Here is a 21,663-nt window from a genome sequence, read left to right as displayed (position 1 = left end):
GGTCCTCGTTAAACTGTGCTACCGTAAAGTGCTCGACTTCGCGCGCAGGTCGTCGGGCTACCGAAGCGGGGGTGCCATCCTCTCCGCAGAGGATCAAAATTGTGATGACATGTCTTCGGATCATCCTTCGGGATGTTTCCCAGACCGTCGCCAATAGCCCAATGTGCAGCTCTAGTGCGACGTAAATTAACAACAACATCATAGTGGGTGGAAATACATTTTACCCAGATTTGCCCCTCTCGGCCACAGCGGTTTTTTTGTTCTGCTTTTCATATTTTTTTCTCTCTCGGTTACTGTGCTTTTTTCAAATTTTGTTTCTCACCTTCATCTTTGCATTATTGTGGGCAACTTCGCGTTTTTTCTTTGTCAAATCACCTTTGTTTCTTCTCATTCACGTTTGGCAAATCTTGAAAATGGACACCTGTTTTTGAAGCGCTTAAAACATATCGAGTGTTATTTCATATTTATATATTTTGAAGCGAATGAAATTTTTAATGAGGGATCTGAATGTGTATATGCAGTAGCTGAAAATGAATAAAATAAGTTCAACTAGGATTTTCGAAAATGACAGTTGTAAATGTTGAGAAACATAATTCTTTATTCTTAAATTTTTATTTTGTATTGAACATTTCGATAAAAAATACTGGTGTCATTTTTATAAATGTATATTTTTATAAATGCATTCAATGAATTGTGACATAAAAAATAATTATTTTTTTTAGATTTTTTTTTAATTGGCATTTTACTTAAATTATTTAATATAAATAAATTATATATAATCGATATATCGATCCTTATTTTAATGATTCATGATTTATTTGGTACTTCTATCAAAACAATCAGTCATTGATTAATATAACTGCTGGTCTCAAATATTATTACTAAAAATGTCCTCAATCTGGGTTCCATCGAATAAGTTTCGGTCTAACCTGTGTTTCTTAGCTACGTAAAATAAGCCACATTATGCTCCATATTGAAATATGTAAAATTTTATTCTATACCTATAAAAATATTTGAAATACTTGAAATCTATAAAAATATTTATTGTGAAGAATGAAATATTTAATTTTCTGAATTAATGTGCCGAATCAAATAAGCTGAAAGATGGTTTTTAAAAAATAACTGTTACAAGAGTTGAGAAAAGTTATCAGTGAAATGAAATTCTTAATTCTTGAATTAGTTTATTTTATTTCTAAATGTAAAGCTCGATGAGATTTGTATTTCTTATAAATGCGTTTCCTTTCTATAATTTATTCAATACTTTGTCATTAAAAAAAATAATTACTATTCTTTTTTTAAAAAAATAAGGAAAATCGGAAAATGACTCCCAAAATACAAATTACTGCATTTCTAGAAACTTTAACAATTTATTTATTATTAAAAATGAGTTAACGGCAAAGTTTACCAAAGAATATACGTAAAATATTTTTTCAAAACGAATATAATTTCTGTATACTTTAGTGCTACTTTTCCTCCAATATGAAAAATAGATTCCTCTCTTTAAAAAAACTTTTTTTCTTAGTTCAAAAGTTTTGTTTTGAGAAGCCCTGAAACAAATTAGTGGATCCAAAATTTGTTTCATTGGAAAACCTTTCATAATTTTCGCTATGAAGGAATCAACGTCACGTCAGTTGGAGTTAATTGACGAAACCGTTGTGATATATTTTTCTGCATAGAAAAAAAAAGAATTTCATAATTATAATTCAATGGTGTGAACACAGTTTTTTTCTGGCAAATTCAGGTTTTCCAAATAATAACACAAATTGTTAAAATTCACGAACTGGCCACCAGAGGCCGCCTCATTGCTTTCGGATTATTAGTGAAAAAGGCACCACTGGAAAAATTTATTAAAATGGATTGCAAATAATAATTTTTCTTTGACTTACATTAGTGTGACGCTACGTAAAGTGAAGGACGATTGTTTTGTTTGACGAAATCTCGATTGGTTTTTGATTTTAAAAAATAATTAATTAAAACAGTTCATTTACATTAGTTTATTTTTAATCTAAATAAAATCTAACTCTCGCACTTTAAGTAACGTGTTGAGAAAATTCGGACAAAATTTTACATTTTAAAGACAGTAAATGACAAATACAAAATTTGAGCAGAATCGGTCGAATACTTTCTTGGTTATTAAGCGCATATTTAATACCGTTTCTTGAGATCTACTCGACCGATATGTGTTATGTGTTCAAACTTTTTATTTTATCATGTTAAGTTACATTCTTTAAAAAGGATGTAAAAATTAACGTAGTTTGTAATTCAATATTTTTTCGACTATTATTAAATAAAATAACAATGAATGGTAAATAATTATTAAAACTTATTTTTTGCGTGGAATTATCTTTATAATCGAATCTTTATATTGTTGTATTCAAGAAATTATACACTAAGGAGGACTAACCACAACATTATTTTTTAATTTAGTATTCATACACGTACTCTCCCTTGAAAGTCACAATAAACAAAATCTCTTAGGAGTTTTTGTAATTTTTGAACTGCCATAGATTAAAGTTAGCCTTAAGACAATGCATGAGTTTCACCTTCGTAAATAGATGTATTTCATGGAAACCGCAAGAAATTTTTGTCTCGACAAATTGTCGCTACGAAGAGTCGTGCCTGCGACGAGTACTGCTCGAATTATGCCCGTAACGAAATGGGCTCACGGTTTACGCCTAATGCTATTAAACTGAAACTACGGAGCAAAAGTTAATTTCAAGTTAGATATTAAAAAAAATACAATTTTATTTATAACATATTATCACCTTTCGTTGAAATTCTGAAAATAAACTATATTGATAAAAGATTAAATTTGAAAGTCAACTTTACAATTTAAAAACATTTTTTTACACATTTCTCCTAAAATATTCGCGTGTGTGATTATGCACACGGAAGTGTACATCAGTGTGTGTGAGTTGCCAATTTATGATGTGTCTCAAAAGAAATTAAATTATAAGTAGAAATTTCTTCAGGATGTCCGCTCTATAAATGGACTAAAAACAGTAATATTTAATAGATACAATTTTTTTTAATTTACAATAATTTTATTAACTTAATTAATTTTGTTTAATAAATAAAATATTGCTTTCCCAGAGCTTAAATGAAAAGAAATAAGATAGAAAAAATCATTGGGGGCATTCCTTCTCTTTCAATGCTACGCCTGTGGTTATTACCATCCTATTAAAAGTTTCATATTAAATGAATTCAATTTTTTTTATTGTGTGAAACTTTATGACAGGTATTTTAGACTGAGAGATATTCAAATAATCAGAACAACTCATTCATTATGCTGATAATTTGAGCATGAAAGTCAAGGATTTTGAAAACACACCCATTGCATCACTTTTGGGAATAAAAGTCATGACTTTTTAATTGGCACCTCCATCAAATAAATTCTATTTCAAAAATAAAAACAAAATAATCGTCAAATAAGGTTAAGTGTTGCATCATGATGAGCATCCTACAAGAGGGGGAAAGAATGTAGAAATTCAGGTTCAAGATCTCCTCATGATCCTCTCTTCATGTAAAAGAGAAGAACAGGATTCCTTACAAGGAGTCACTTTTTCTGAATGGGCAACGAAATAAAGACCTTGAAATGAAGTCACGAGGCCAATTAATATATAATTAAGTTAGTTTACTAATTCTATTCCATAGTGTAGTTTCAATAAATATATAATTTCATTTGGTTTAATAATTCTATTAAATAGTTTAGTTCTAATAAATATATAAGTTAGTTTACAAATTCTGTTCCATAGTGCAGTTCCAATCAATATATAATTTCATTCGGTTTAATAATTCTACTAAATAGTGTAGTTCTAATTAATATTTAAGTTAGTTTACAAATTCTGTTCCATAGTGTAGTTCCAATAAATATATAATTTCATTTGGTTTAATAATTCTATCAAATATTGTAGTTCGAATAAATATATAAATTAATGTACTCATTCATTTTCATAGTGTAGTTCCAAAAAATATATAATTTGATATGGTTTAATAATTCTGTTAAATACATTATTTCCAATAAACATATAATTTAATATGGTTTAGTAATTCTGTTCCATAGTGTAGTTTCAATAAATATATAGTTTAATATGGTTTAATAATTCTGTATTATGTATATTATTCTGTATTAAATATATTATTTCCAATAAACATATGACTGTTCCATATTGTAGTTCTAGTTCATTTCTGAACTTTTTCTAAACCACAGAGGGTCCTATTTCATGTCAGAATAGATAAAAATAACTATTTCATTTCATTAATTAAACTCGCATTTAGTTTATTTTGTACTCACTAGCTTGCAATTTCTTAGAAGAAAATTGGGGGGGGGGCAGTAATTACAATCAATAAAGTCACACACAGAGTTTTTTACTGTGAAATGAACCTTATTGACCCTTCATGAAATGGTACTGCAAATAAACTTTACTGCATAAACTTTCTGCATAAACTTTACTGCATAAACTTTCTTCTTTAAACTGCATTACTTTGTCTTTGCAAAAAGAAAATTATATTTTATTCAACTAGAGCCATCTATGGAGTTTTATAGGCGCTTTTCATACTTGGGAAGGTAAACACACAAAAGTTAGGGGCGCATACAAAATGATGTATAGAACAAAATATACAAATTATTCTATAAATGTTGATGATACATATTCAACCTGACTGTCATACTATATCAGAATATGTAAACATTTGTCTCTTCAACACTTTTATAATATAGTAGATTACTTGAAAAATTGAAAGATGTGTGTTGTGTATATTTTGTTTATTTAAAAAAGTACAAAATGTACCAGGTGCATATTTTTTTTTACTTCTTAGGTATATTTTAAGAAAAACATATCATTAAATACTGAAAATAAATATTTTAATGCGAAATATTGCTTAACGACGCAAAAGTTGGGAATTGAGAAAATAATCCATATATGTATTAAAAAATGTTCAGTATACATATGAAACAAACGCATGTACATTAATAGTTAATAGCCCAAACATATGTACGAAATTCCAAAGTTATACAGCCCACTTAGAAGCAGCTCCTCAAAAAGTATACACTGAGAATGTTTAATACAAAATTGTGCAAGTGTTAAATACTTTTCAAACGCCATGATGCGCCATTTATGCACTGTATCAAATAACTTGTCATAAGAAAAATAAATGACAGCAAAAGAAATAAATTTTTCTACTTGCGATTCTAGTTCTTATCTAATTTCAATATTTTTGTCCTAAGTACTAAGAATCGATGGTAAATATGTCATAAAAAGCAAAACAAGTTCATCAACAAAGAACATGAAAATGACTTTATGTAAAATATTTGGAAATCTCCCTCTTTCGACAAGAAAGACATAAAGTGGAAAAACAAACTGAATCGCATTGCTGAATGATACTATGCACATGCAGTTAGGAGAACTTTACGCTTTCAGGAAAAAATTCCTTCTCAAGAAAAATATCTGGAAATAAACAAATCGGGAAAAAAATATAGGTAGAGTACTGCTGTGCAATTGAAAAAACAACTTAAGGGCAAATGCTCTTGCGAAGCACATGTTTTTTTTTTTTTTTTTTTTTTTTTTTTTTTTTTTTTCCAATTGCGCGTCATGTTGTAAATTGAAAGACTCTACAACGCCACCTCGTGTGCGAAAATTACACGTCCTAATCTAACTAGAATGAAGGAAAAAATTCCGGTAGAAAAAGCCCGAAAAAATAAGCGCTGGATTAAAAGCATACAAAAAAGAACCTGTAAAAAGCACCCATAAGCTATTGCGTAAATTTAATGTCCGATTCGATTTGAGTGGTTGAACTCAAATTAATTAAATATGTCTCGAACGTAATTGGATATTTATAAAAAAAATTTAGATATAAAGTTTAATTTGAAGCTGACTGAAGGGAACTTTGAATGCTTCATATATTTCGATATGCAATATAATAATATTATACTAATTAATACATCCATTAAAACAAACTTAAAACTGCCGAAGAGTCTTAATCAATTTGTCAAATGGAATAAAGGGAAAAGGTTCCTTTTCGTAAATTAATTTTTACTATTTAATTAGTTTTCTTTAAATGTTTAATTTCATTCTAATAATTAGTTAGTAATTGAATACTGAATACTGGTTGTTAAATTCATATCATTACTACTGACGAGCTATTTTTCATGTGCTTTTTTTTTTCTTTCTCTGAATCGTATCACTGGCAAGGACTTGGAAATACTATAGATCAGCGGAACCCTAACGTTCCCTTGTAGTCTCAAAAGGGTTCCGAGAGCTTTTTTTTTTTTTTTTTAATCAGTTGCGATATTTGAAACCTGTCATTAAATTTATATCCGATTCATCACTCTTTATTGAAATGTTTTCGTTTATTTTACGAAATTATTTAGTTAAAATGCGACGAAAGAAAATGACGAAAGAAACTGTGACGAAAGAAAATGAAATTAAAATAATTCTTATCGAATGAATAATGAAAAGGGCAGAATTTTGAAAAATTGCATTAGAATTTTGTAAAAGATAAAAGTAACCCAATTCAACAATGAAGAAATAAGTCTATCCAGAAAAAAAAAACATTTATTTTCCTTTATTTCAATGTGAACCAACCAATGTGAATATTAAGTGTATACCTTAACTGAAATCAAATGAGAAGACGCCTCTCCAGATCTCTCAATTTAACTGTCTGGAATATTAATCTAAATAAGGATTAAAAATTTTCATTTTTCATTCATTCATTCAATATTTTCAAAGTAATGAATACATTTCAATTATTCAATATTTTTTATTTATTTATAAATTGATTTATGAAGTCTCAAGATTCCGCTAAAAGAAGATCGATCATTTAAGGTTCCGATTCACTACAACACATTACCTAACGAAAAAAAAGATTTGCGATTTTATAGATGAATACGGAAAGTGGCACAGTTTAAAGATTTAAGAGTTTTTCGTAGCATTAAGGTATCCCTAACTGGCAACACTCTCCAATGGATATCGTCTTTTGTTTTCGGAGGAGGGAGGCTCATTTGCCTCCTCATCGTGATTCACCCCACACTCACTCATTCACTGACCTTGAACCCGAGCTTTTTGAACTCTACTGGAGGTTCATCATCATCTGAAGCCTCTTCATTTTCTCATCTTGCGTTTTAATGCTTACTTAAGAGAGTGACCGGAGAACTCAAAAATGCATGTTCCGCCTTTCTTTTTTAATAATGTACGATCAGTGCGGATAATTTTTACAAATTGACATTTTTTGTCAATGTGTACAATTTGCTTACAAATCATTATTTTGAACAAATCTTGTCATTTATTTTCGTTAAATTGTGATCTTGTAATTATTTGAACATTTATCATCATCCTAAATGATACATAAGCTAATTTAGATAAATACTCTTTAAAAAAAAAATCCATTTTAGCCCCATGTCTTGGAGGTGTGGAATCATCTTGAAACTCATTATCTAATCTATTGTTACTATTAGAAAAAGCAAATCAAGCCATTTTATTCTAAATATACTGTGCTCAGCAAGTCATCTTAAATTTTCCATAATGATTTTTGTTAAAGATTAATAAATACATACATTCTACTTTAGTAACACATTTTTCTTAACAATTTAAAGTGGCAGAAAATGTCACTTATCAACCATACTTATTGCATTCTTACTTCATTTTAAACTTTTTAAAATTAATTTTAAAAATATTTAATGCTAAATAATTGTTTTCCCACGCTTCAGCCATAACGGAATTTTTAATCGTTATTTAAAAGCATTATGGCAACGGTCGGAAAAACTACATTTTCTTTGTAGTTCACTACAAACTACTTTCGAAATATAGTCACAACTTCGCTACTTTTAGAAGACACACATAACGAATGAATTTAATTTTCACCCATATTCAAAATGATTTTGAATAAAATATTAGTTTGGCTAAATAGGAGGAGTTATTAAGAAGTTTTAATTCATGTTGACATGAAATAATTTTTTTTATTCTAAACCACTTTTTACGAATTTATTCTTTTAACCCTTAAACTCTATGCTTTTTCTCGACAGGAAATATTTAATTTAAAAAATGCTAGGAAATTATCAAATGTTTGTGATTTACGTGATATCAATGCTTTTTTATATCCTCCAAGAAAAAACAGTGAGGACCGCCCTGAATGACTTATAATCGGATCTTCACTTTCTAAGAACTCATACGTTAATGGTTTGAGGAGGTGACCGCAAGTAGGGTGAAGAGTTAAGGCAGACGATATTTTAAATTACGAAATCAGACACAAAAGTGCACTTTATAGTTCCTGTGAAATCGAATTTTAAAAAAGTCAGCGATTTATAATTCGATTTCACGGGAACAATTCAACCGTTTTCGCACCGATTTTTCCGAGCATCAGACGTTGATCTTATTAACGCTCGGCCGCTAAAACGTTCTCAATGTACGTTGACTGACGGCATCACGAAGGATTTGCACAAATTCCATATGAAATTTTTTTTGTATTTGAACTTAGTTTCTTATTTACTTATCTAACGTTAAAAGTTGTTGCCAGGAACCACTACAAACTACTGTATTTTTATTAATTATTTTTTTTTTTTTTTGTACCGCACTACTCGCTACACTACTTTTTATAAAAAGTAGCTAGAATAGTAGTTTCGCTACTCGTAGCACGCTACTTTCGACCACTGCATTATGAGAGTTGTAAAATGCATCGTGATCGCGAAGTGATTGACGCTGATCGTGTCGGCGAAGTGGCGTGGTGATAGTCGGCGATATGAACACTGCCCAAATAAATATTACTCCTAAAAATTACTTTTAACTCCTTTGATATTTATTCTATTGTTATTGATAATATAAAACCAATTAAATGTGTTTTTAAAAATTATTATTGATGTATAGGATTTTTCTGAATAGGATAAAATAAAATATATTTTTGAGAAAAAAAATATATTTTAATAATATTTTGTAAAATATTATAGATTATGATAATATTTTTGAAAAAATCAAAAATCTTAATATATTCATCATTCTAATAGAGGCAGCGAGAGTGTTTGATGTCCTCAAACAAATTAACATGACAGGATGAAATCTTACGGATCACTGAAAATCAAATAATAAAAAAAAAGAAATTAGTTCGAAAATGTTTTAAAAAAGATCTTTGTTCTCGTCACTCGACATGATAAGGCAATGGAGGAACTTTATTTTTATTCTGAATGTAAACAGTAAAATAGGCGAGAAAACAACTTGCTCTTGTTTAGTCATTCGGAAAATAGGAACAATTCTTAAAACTAAAAAGGTTTTTACTGTTATAAAAATACTTTTAATCTTAAGCTTTTTGGAACCCCTGACTGATTTCGAATTGTATCGAAGAAAATATAGATTAAGATCTAATCAAATGTATGGGTGTCAAAAAAAAAATCACGAGGAATGAAATAAAATATATTTGCTAGCTAAACTTTAATATTCATTTTCTTGTAAAGCAATTTTTGCATACAATTTTTTGTAAAACAAAAAATTGGGTGTTATGGTTTTTGGTATAAAATTACAGTTTTTGGAAAAACAATTCAATGAATGTATGCAATGTTTGAGTTTATTTAGTTTCGTCTAATCGCGTATAAGTTTTGGTGAGGGAATGTCATAAGGATTTTCCCCATTAAGAAAATGAAGGAAATTGTTTAATCTTTGCAAGATATAATCAGAAATGGGTGACACAATTGGAGAGTTTTTGCATAGTGGAGGGCAGTGGATCTCCCTAAATAATTAGAACTCTCTAAAAATCCCCCTTCAATGTTTCAGACACATAAAGAAAGAAATTTCGTGAATTATTATCGGTTTAAATTCCTTAAAGTTAAAAGCAAGAAAGAGATTAAAATAAATAAAAAAATTTGCCCGTATTTATTATCGCATTTAAGGAACTTTTTTTAATGCGTCAAATTTAGAGAGCTATCGCGGCAGTGTCATTTATTTAATTCAACTGAAACTATAGGTTAGTCCACACTCATGTGAACTNTTCTAATAGAGGCAGCGAGAGTGTTTGATGTCCTCAAACAAATTAACATGACAGGATGAAATCTTACGGATCACTGAAAATCAAATAATAAAAAAAAAGAAATTAGTTCGAAAATGTTTTAAAAAAGATCTTTGTTCTCGCCTCTCGACATGATAAAGCAATGGAGAAACTTCTTTTTTATTCTGAATGTAAACAGTAAAATAGGCGAGAAAACAACTTGTTCTCGTTTAGTCATTCGAAAAATAGGAACAATTCTTAAAATTAAAAAGGTTTTTACTGATATAAAAATACTTTTAATCTTAAGCTTTTTAGAACCCTTGACTGATTTCGAATTGTATCGAAGAAAATATAGATTAAGATCTAATCACGAGTAATCACGATAATAAAAAATCACGAGGAATGAAATAAAATATATTTGCTCGCTAAACCATGATTATACATTTTCGTGTAAAACAATTTTTACAGTTTTTGGAAAAACAATTCAATGATGCAATGTTTGAGTTTATTTAGTTTCATATAATCGCGTACAAGTTTTGGTGAGGGAATGTCATAAGGATTTATCACTTAAACTCTTTCTATTTATCACTTAATTTCTTAATATTACTTAAACTCTTTCAACATTTCAAGGCATCAAGAAAATTTTTTTAAGAAAAATATTTTTCAAAAAAATATTTTTTAAAATGGAATGGAATTGTTAGTTTGATTTCTAATCTTTGTGCCATTTCAAAAAACCCATGCATCCAAAAACACATACATTTAACCAAATAAGAAAACGTAAGCCCGTATGAAGAACTGTAATCAGATAATATAATTGCAATTACCTCGTAGTAAATGATAATGAATAAAATATTGGCAATTTATATTTATAAGTAATCAATAAAAAAAAGTAAGAAACATGAATTAAAAGTGACGAAGATCGAATCATAGTTTCGGACTTCAATCCCGAAATGATTCCTAACAATAAATCATTTGAAATCTCTTCATTAAAAACAAGTTTTCCATTCTTCAATCAGCATATAATTTACTGTCTTCCTCTCTCCACCATTTAAACGGAGAATATTAGTTTCATGATGTCTCAGAAATAGTTCTATCGAACTTAACCTTCGAAGTCTAACTATACTGCTGATCACGTGACGTTGAACGTTCGTAACATTAAAGTTGAGGTAAGAAACGGACATTTTTTTCTCGAATAAATCAAACGAAAATCAGAAGTTCGATCGAATTTTGTTTCAATTGCATTATCAAACCTTACCTTCGAAGTCTATTATACTATCGTAAGGAACATTCGCCACCTCAACATTACAGTTGAATCAGGAAACAGAAATTATTTAGAATCAATCGAGTGGAAACTAGTAGCTCGATCGAATATTGTTTCATTTGCATCAGGACCCTTAAATGCTAATAAGCAATTCAAAATATTTGCCATCACTAAAGCAAAATCTAGCATAACATTGTTCAATTAGCGTATTATAGACATAAAATTACCAATTTTATTTTATTTTTTATAATAGTCGTTGAACACCCGACGCAATTTAGGGCTACCCATGTTCAACTCCGTAATCATTTTGAACCCCATACCAGAAGAAAAGGAAACTCTTGGGTCAAATAGTGGGAGAAATTTGCTTTCGTCGAAGACTTTTGGATGCGACTAACAAGCATTTGCGTTACATGGAGAGGAAAACCTCTCACGATGATTCTAGGCAAGGGGACTCTAGCATAAGATCCGTCTATCAATGAAGATATTTTACGTCAGCACTGTGGTTTGTGCGAGCCTGTGGCGGAGTTCATATCGACCAGGCATCGCTAGGATTCGAAGCTGGTTCACCTTATAGGGAGACGAGCGCTGTAACCCCTGAGGCTCACCAAGGAATGTTTGTAACATATAACCAAGTTTATAATCCACTTTTAAAAAGTCATATATTTAAAATTACATTTATCAGGAACCATTCGAACGATTTCACGCTAGCTTCGCCATTTAAAAGTATGTAAAAGATAGTATATTTTGTAATTCAAAATTTTTTTTCGGAAATAAGAAAAAGATAATAAATAGTCATTAAAAAACTTTTTTTGCATTAAATTATCTTTGGATAACCGAATTTGATAATTGCGTGTCAAAACTTTTTCATTTCTGAGTTCTTGAGATATACGAAAATGCAGAAAAGGTAAAATTAACATTAAAGGGTCCCAAACGCTCGACTGCTCTCCTGACAAAACTATTGAGACCACATTAACCGCTACATTTTGAGGGTAAGGTATCCAAATTCGTCGAAAAAAAAGGTTTATTTATTCAGAGAAAGTACGTTTTTGTGTCTGATTTCGTAATTTAAAATATCGTCTACACTAACTAATTAGGGATTTTGAGGTTAACCCCTCGAACCCTTAAGATTGATTCTTGTTAATCTGATCATTAGATCAAAAGTTATTCAGGATGTTACGTTTATTTATTTATTATTTTTTTATTGTATAATTTTACTTTACTTTTTTTTTATTAAAATATTTTTCAATTAAATTTCAATTTGATTTTGATTTTATATAGCAGCTTAACAAATCAATATTAAATATTAGTTGATAAGCATTTTGGAAATTCTCATCTTGCAACTTCCTCAAAAAACAATTTTTTTGTATTTTTTTAATTGAGAAAAAAAAATTTCAGAAAATATGTTGCTGTAGGTCATTAAGGAAAGGTGCGTGATTGTACTTGTTTTCCAGTGGCGACATCTATGGCGGAGATTTCGACTTCTGCCACACCCATACGTCGCACCCGTTTACCCGTTTATAGATCTTAATTCTGACCAGAATCAACGGTCAATCTCCAATTCAGTACCCCATTAGTTTTCCTAAATTAAGAACTTTAAAAGAAATAATTACATTTAACAAATGGAGTGTCAAAATTTTTTTTTATATAAGCTAAATCTTTCATAAAAATAATATGATTTTTCGAAATACAATTAAATCGTCAAAAAAATTTTAAAAACTTATTTAATATTAAGTGCATGATTTTCTTCTCAATAGTGTAAAAATAAATTAGCAAAAAGTGACGAAAGATTAAAATTTTGTAGGATGCCCTTTATTTAGAAAAAAAAAAAATTAGTTTTCAATTTAAAGCTTATAATTAAATAGACGTAGAATACTTAGAATTAACCAATATTCCACATCACAATTGATGACGTATTTAAAATCATTGTAATAATTCAAAAGAGCATCTTTAAGTTCAGAAAATAGAATGCTATTAGGAAGGACATGAAGATAAAAGAGAAAAATAGTTGTTATGTTTAATAAAATACTTTTATCTTTTTGATCATTAGTAATAATTCAAGTAAATTCATTTCTAGTAATATTGTAAATAATTAAAATAGAATATACAGTTTTGTTTAGAAAGCTTCAGACCCACAAGTAATTTTATATTTTATAACCCTCATTGAACAGCTGACCCAATTTTATGGGTTTACGACTACTAATGTTCAACTCTGCAGACTTGTAATTTTGAACTCAATCCAGAAGACAAGGGAACTCCTGGATCGAGTATTGGGAGAAATTTGATTTCGTGGAGGACTTTTTGATGGAGCTAACCCGCATTTGCGTTACATGGAGAGAAAGACCACGAGAACCTCCCACGGTTAGCCTGACAGCAGGGGGACTCTAATCCATAATCTGTCTGCCACTGACAATAAGTCACGTCAGCACTGTGGTCGGTACAACCCGGATACGGAATTCGTATCGACTGGGATTCGAACCCGGTTCGCCTCATTGGAAGGCGAGCGCTCTATCCCCTGAGCCATCACGGCTCACCCACAAGTAATTGTCATATATTTAATTAGTGTTTCATAAAATTTTGGACCCATTATTAAGTATAGAAATAATGCATTAGTAGTTTTGGTTTTTAATCTCATATAAATAACTAAAACTTTTTTAAAAGGCAACATTAGTTTAAGAATAAAGTGGTTGACGTGAAAACAATCTCTCATCATTTTGTCATTAATAAGAATAAAAATTTTGAAGTAGTATTTTTAAATTACCTATCTCCATTCCGTTAAGAGACATAAAAGTAAAGAAAATATATCAGAAATCTTAAGACATATGTTGAGATAACTAAAACAGCATTTTAGAATTTTACTAATTAGCATTGCGTCAAAGTATGAAAAATCTGAGAAAAATTGTTCCATTGCACAGTGGGCCAGCATCCAAGGTTTCTTGGTCAAAATTAGTATTTCGATAAAATTTGTTTCAAAATTTGTATTTAGGGGTTTTTATGTGCAGGTTAATTGAATTCATAGTTGAAATTCTGAAATACACTAAAAATACCCGAAAAACAAACAAAAGGGAAGCTGAAATATGGTGAGCAAAAATAAAAAAATAATATTGAACCTTTAAATAATTAAATATAGCAGTGGAAATATAATAATTTTCGCAATTTCATATTAAAAATGAAAAGCATATTATATTTTCGAATAATATCTATAATAACAATGGCTTAAAACAATTAATTTTTTATTAATATATAAAAAATATAACTTAAAATTAGTAAAACAATGATCGGGCATAAAAATTAAGCAACATCATCAAGAAATTATTTATTCGTTGATTGTTTAACATAAATGAAATATTTCACTGTTTTTGCTATCAAAAATTTAAAAAAATGTGCGATATTTAATGCGATATTTAAGTAACCAACATTCAATCTCCGTCATCTTCGTCTTCAGAAGCTGTTAACTCCATATTATCTGTCCAATTTTCTACTCCATCTTCATCTAGCAATTCTGTATCGCAATTTGTTTGTGGAATTTTAGGCAAATCCAATACAGCTATCACCTCAGGAGTAAAAATTTCTTTTTTTTTTTGCTTTGAAACTCGCTCCTGCAAATCCATACTCGATAAAATGGGGTCTGAACAATCCATTGCAAAATTAAAAATATCTTGTAGTGTTGCACGACGACTACATTGTCTACTATGATGTGCTCTGAAACTTTTGTAGTTTTTATTATTTCCCTCTGAAGCTTCTTCTGCTAATACACCTATTGGCAATGTACATGATCGAATGACTTCACTACTGTGAATCAAAATTTTGTGCAATGTAGCTGACATTGGAAACCATGGATATAAAAAAACATAAAGCTTAGGTGTTCTATTATACCATAATATCTCACCATTTTGGTTTGATAGTTTAAGAGGAATTAAAGTAGTTACGAATAAGTGCTCATCATCTAAGTGATCAATTTCTTCTTTATGTAATTGCTTGTATGAAGAATATCCACTACTTCCGTCAAAACCCCATGAGCAAAATAATAAAACTTCTGTTTCTGCTGTATTTGCTGTTTTCATGAGTTGAAGAATCACTTCTGACTGATAACTACAAATTCTGCTTACGGTGTGGTTTAATAAACCTTGAAGTGATACTTCTGCAACTGTCTCAGTTATAATAATTGAGCTTGATGGTGGTCTACAAATAGTTTTAGTTTCTCTGACAATATTGTAAGCAGGCCAATTATCAGCCCCACTTTTTATGCTGGCTGATCTCATATTTGTATACTGAGCTTTAGAAAGTGAATTGTTTAATAAAAAAAGTAAAGCTTCTTCAGGTGTTTTTTTTTATTATTAAATTCCTGGGCTCGTCAAACATTTTCCTTGCTTTTGCTGACTGTTCTGGATCTTTTTCAATTTCGTCTACAAATTTCACCATATCTTTATCTCCCGATTTTTTAGCAGCATAGCGACACACTTGTAATAATTTATTTGGATCATTTTTAAGTTGTAAACTTACTGTAGCAATTTATCGCCTCTTCGATCGTTCCGATTTTTCATAAAATTCGAGACTTGGTCTTCCTGGACGTTTTTTCTCGGCAGAAGTAGACGTTAAATCCTTAATCTTGATTCTCAAGCTTCCAACTTTAAAAGCAGATTGCGACCAATTCGAATTTTGTTTGAGAAATCTGTCTTTCATCCGATTTGATGCATCCCAATTTTGTTTGAATTTGCATAACAATGTATTCACAGACTTCGTTAATCTACTTAAGTCATCAGACTCTGCCATCTTTATATCTACATTTCTTTTTTCCATAATATAGTTCAATACTAAATTTGTGCATTGTGACACATAGCTGAACCTTCCGTGGACTAAATCAACCAATTCTTGTTTTAAAATTATAACCTCCAAGTCCGAGTTCATGTTTGTTTAGATCTACCAATGGAAATATTGCATCATTTCTATGCATTTCACCTGTAACTCACCTGTGAAACGTATTTATTTAATACATTTATATACGATAAATTATAAATGATGCTAAATCCGAAAATTAATAATTAAATCCGAAATTTAATGAGTTATTTTCACTATATACATAACATAGTTCGTTTAGAAGAATCGATATCCTCCATTGCATTATCATAAGATATTAAGGAATTGAAAAACAGCGCCTTCTATTTAAAAAAAGATTTGAAACCATTGTGTAAAACAAATATTTCAGACAGTAGGATGTAATTTTCACAATAAATAAACTTCATTTAGAACAATAATAATATTTTATATGAATATCTATACAAAATAACGCGAAAAAATGAGAAAAAAATTTTTGTTTTTTGTTTTTTGGTATATTTAGTCCACCTTCGCAATATGGGCAAAATGGGGCTGGTTTTTTCGAAAGAAGAAACATCAAAGGGGACAACAAAAAAAAGTTTAGCTCATTACCTCGTGGAAATTTTTGGAGTTAAGTTCCGAAAGTGAGTCAAACATTGAAAAATGTCAAATGATAAAATATAAACTATAAGTTTGTCAAGAGTATTAACTAATTCAACAAATTGAAAAATTGTACTATATTTTCAGACTAATTACTCTGATAAAAATATAACAGAAAGGTGAAATTTATATATATATTTCTGAAATATAAACTTAAAAGTTATATTAAAAAAAATTTTTTTAAACATATTTTTCACTACATTGCATTCTCGTCGGTCCAAAAAGTAAACTAAAATGTTTAGAATGATTATGAATACTTAATTTGGGCGATATTAAAGCTGACTAAACATGTTTTAGTTGAAATTCAGTTTTTTACTTTTGGCCGAAATTCAAGGTCTTCTGGCCCACTGTGCATTGTTAAAATAATAAACTAACTTTTAAGATTCTTGAGTACATTTTGAACAAATCAAGAGTAACTTGAAAATGCTTAGAATTCAATAAATATAATGAAAATGAGCGTATATATTTATATTAGAATTTGTAGTCTTGTAAAGAAATAACAATAAGTGATTTACGAATACACGAAAACTACTCCACTGATATTAAAACTACTTTTAAGTTTCTCAAAGCAATCTTAGACAACAAAAAAAATGTATGAAATTTAATAAAAATTTTATGTCTCTCATTCGTTTGCTGTTATTTTATTACTAATATGAATGTGTAACTCAAATCAGATTTACATTCGAAATATGAAAAGTATTAAATAATGTTTAGACAATTGTACGAGAATTTTTCAGTTGATTAAAATAAATAAACTTTTATTAAGCATTTTGTTAATTAAAATTTATTTCATTCAACCCAGTTACTTATTTTAATTTCTGTCAAAAACATGCATAAAAATGTCCTTCTCTCAGACTGGCATAGAACGGAAAGAAACATTTATGTATTTTTACTTTATTGTAATTTACCAAACGATTTAAAAAAGACCCAGACTAATTGAAAATTCGACAATCTTATCCATCAATGCCAACAGAAAAGAAATACGAAAGCGTTCCGTATCGTCAGCTGTAGTTGTTATTCATCATGCGCGTTATTGGATGATGGGATAAAATCCATGTAACAACTCCAACTCTAGTGTGAAACCCGCGCTTCCTATCTAAATCTAAAAAAAGTTTTTCAAAAATTAAAGTCGATTTTCAAGATCGTAACGACTTGGCAAGCGACAAAGTAAAATTTATGAAAAGTCGTTTGCAAATGAAACTCCGACTGAAGTTTATATCGTCTCTGCCTCACTTTAAAAATATCTTTTACTCTGTCGTTTTTGTTGTTCGTTTTTGACGTGTGAAGTCTAGGATATCGTCTCGGGGTTGTATTGCTATATTTGGAGAAGGGATTTCCTTCCTTGGAAGGAGGCGAATCCCCAAATTGTGCCTCCCATACTACTCAAGCTGAGAATTTTAGGAGATGTAGGAAAAATGGCAACGAGTTCATTTACTTAAACTGCAAAGGCATCTGTTCCAACGTCGTCTTCATCTAATTTCGAAAAAGTAGCATTTATTCACTTTCAATTAAATAAACAGGTTAGCATTATTCGATCGAAAACTAATGTATGTACAGTGAAACCTGTCTATAACAATACAGCATTCACTTAAAAATCTGAATTATGTTAAAAAGTACCGGAAAAAAAAGCGCCTCATAAACTATTATATTAATGTATTAACATTCAATTCGCGCCGTTGGGCACGAATTTAAATCAATAAAATATTTATTCGAACGTAATTACATTTTTTTTTGAAAAATGAACTAAGATACAAAGTTTAATTTGAAGTTGAACTGAAAGGATTTTATAATATTTTACATTTTTTTTAATTGTAAATATAATTTAATCATGTATAATAGTATTGTTTCAAATAACAAATCAATTTAAAGTAGTCTCTCGGTGGTCAATTTTTAAATATTAACGATTAAGTTTTAAGTTAAAAATATTAAGTTGAAAATAAGTTTAAAATATTAACAATAAAGTTTCTCAATTGAATACAATTTGAAATTATTAAGAAACATCTATCTGAAAAAGTCTTATTTGTATATTAATCGATTGCACTAAAATGAGTGAACAATTTTAGAGCTGCTGAAGAGTCCTAATAAATTAGCTAAATCGAATGAATTGGAAAAGGTTTTAAACTTTAAAGGTTTTGAACTGTAAGCTTCAAATTAATTCATATATATCCGTTAATTTTTATTTCAAAAAAATATCTTGTTACCTTTGAATAATTATTGAATTATATTATTTATGCCCAATTTTCCTAATTGAATCGAGCGTTACATTTATATACTTAATTAGATGCTTTTATCCGGTGCTCTTTTCTTCTGTCCTCCAAAACAAATATGTGTAGTAATCTACACGGATCATTCTTTAGGTAATATAAACATCGATCTAATATTTATTCACGTATTAAATAATAAATATTTTTTTGTGTTCATTTTTTCTGTCCAACAAATTTACTACAATGGATACCAGCATGTGACGTATGCATGTGGGTATCTCGATCCTGATGGGTTGTTCAAACATGGCATTTGTTTACGCTAGCAACTGTTTTTTCCATTCTAATTCGAATAAGCCAAACCCTGTCAAGTAGCAAATCTGTTAGGTAACACATTTTAAATTCTTTCACAATCATTTCAATTCTTTCACTATATATAGTTACACAGAGACTTAACACAAAGACAGACTTAACACAAGACGAAGCCATTTGGAACATAAACTAACTAATTATGCATCTAAGTTTCCAGGTACACAAAACAAAAATGTCATCATGGTTGCAATAAAATAAATAAACAAATAATAAACCTTAATGGAGTAAAATAAGTAAACGAGAAGGAATTATATTTCAACACATTCGATGAACAATACGACTCTGTATTTAATAAACTTTGCGTTGATTATCATTCCAAGTTATATATACACAACTTTAATACGCCATTTTGTTGATAAAGAGTTTCTGATGAAGGAGCTCTGACGTCATAGTTAAGCATCGGTTGTCTTTTTCTGCTCAGAGTGCAAGTGCCCTAATGCTTTTCAACTTTTTTTTCTTTGTCAAAATTTCTAGGTTTACTAATGGGCATAATTTGTCCCATTATATTGGGAAACAATATATTTTTTTGAACATCCATGCGTTTTGGATCATCGATGAGTTCTTGGAAGTTCTGTTTCTCCAATTCTGAAGTTCTCTGTTTCTGAAGAAGTAAAATCGAAATTTTCTCCATGTGTTCCATTTTCAAGCACCAGAAATAGATTTCAAAATTTATGATGTAAATATATTCTTTTCTGTCCCTTCTTTTTAAATAATTATGAAATAAATCTTGGAATAACTATTCTTTTTTTTTTAAATTTCTGAAATCCAACACTAATTTTTATTATATTTGGACTCATTCTTTTTAAAAGAATTTTTAGAAATGCCAGTACATAAAAGTTTTGACTATTCATGGTAATTTGATTTATTTATTATATTTTATCTGTTAATTATTATTTACTTATTGTTATTTATTGATTGCTATTTATTGATTGTTATTCATTCATTTTGCAGCAACTCAGTCGGCGTTACATAAAAGGATTTTTTACTTCGACTGCAGTTAATTTAGCGCAAGTTATCAAATAAAAAAAAGACTTTCTGAATCTTCAAACAGAAAAAACAAAATGTGACGAAGTAAATAGAATCTCTCTCCCTACTCTACGAATGTATAAACACTTCATTTTATAAACATTTAAACTAAATGTTTCATTTCTTAATTTCCAAACTTCAAAAATGCTAATGTTTTTAATGTAGGTGTGTGTTAAGCAGCATGATGCTTATCTTTTAAAAAAATTTCCGTGCGTTTAAAAAAATACTAGAACGCTCATTAAAGTAATTTTCTTAAAACATTATTTTTTTATTGTTTGACTTTTTAAATCAGATTATGTACATAAAATATGAATATGATTTTTTAATACTTTTAAAGTGATGGATTATAATGCCAAAAGAAAAAAAAAAGAATTTCTAAGTTGAGTTTAAAAGTTTTGGCCAACATTTCTTTGTTAAATCGGTATCAATTGAAAAAGAGAATTTCGTAAATGGTGCGGGCCATTTTATAAAAGTTGTTGTTTTCCTCGCCTGTATTTGATTTATTTCTTGCTACAATTTTTTTTCGTTAACTATTAAAGTTTCCCAACCTATCATTTTAAAAGCATTCATTTTATATCTTCATATAACATAATGGTCTAACACAGTTTTTCATTGTTGTCGAAGCATTTTTATTGAACGGAAAATCACATGGTAGGATAAAGTTTTCCCACATTAATATCCATTTCTTTTTGGTTATCATCAGCATAAGGTTCATAAAAGTCAAAAAAGTTTCCAATAAAATATTTTTGTATCCCTAATTTACAAGTATTTACTTGTAATATTTATTTGTTTCATTTTACTTTGAAATTATTACGCTTTTATTTTCGAATGCTTTCTAAATTTTGAGTTTAAAACTAAATGAGTTGTTTCTTTAACCGCTTTACAATTATTATTTTTTGGTTCAAAATACCTTTACATACAATAATCATAGATGATAGTTTACAAGAGGGGACTCCTCTCATTATGGATGTTTTTTTGATGGCGCCAAAAATGGATACATATTTTTTTATAGTTTTTACACATCATTTTCAAAACTACTGAAACACATTAAATCACTTTATATTAGCAATGGATATTAAAAACATTCAATAAGGTTCCGGCCTAGATACACTGGGCCTACACCTGCAGTTATGATCTGGGGATCCTATGACAGCAGAAACACTCACGGGGTTATTCCACGAACCTTGGCTGCAAATTAATACGTCAACTTGGTGATTAAACCTGCTTTGTAGCGTTTCATGAGCATCATTCAAGATAGTATTTTGCAACAGGATATCGCTCGACCTCATACTGCTCTTGTAACCCAACATGCTCGACTCGTTGCTTTGGCCTGCCAGATCACCAGATCTTTCGCCAATCGAGCAC

At 29.3% G+C, this 21,663-nt stretch overlaps 1 long non-coding RNA gene across 1 annotated transcript in view; it reads left to right on the top strand.

The window, feature by feature from the left end:
* LOC122269997 (uncharacterized) overlaps window positions 1-21,166 on the top strand; it is a 51,326-nt gene extending 30,160 nt beyond the window's left edge. Inside the window, exon 3 of the long non-coding RNA XR_006225530.2 lies at window positions 20,224-21,166. This is a non-coding gene — a long non-coding RNA (uncharacterized lncRNA). The remainder of the gene's footprint in view (window positions 1-20,223) is intronic.
* Window positions 21,167-21,663: the final 497 nt, after the last annotated feature.

Source organism: Parasteatoda tepidariorum, chromosome 8 (assembly GCF_043381705.1).
Source record: "Parasteatoda tepidariorum isolate YZ-2023 chromosome 8, CAS_Ptep_4.0, whole genome shotgun sequence".
In the NCBI taxonomy this organism is placed as follows: Eukaryota; Metazoa; Arthropoda; class Arachnida; order Araneae; family Theridiidae; genus Parasteatoda; species Parasteatoda tepidariorum.
Note: the sequence above shows the minus strand (reverse complement) of the source record. Positions and strands in the feature narration are given on the sequence as shown.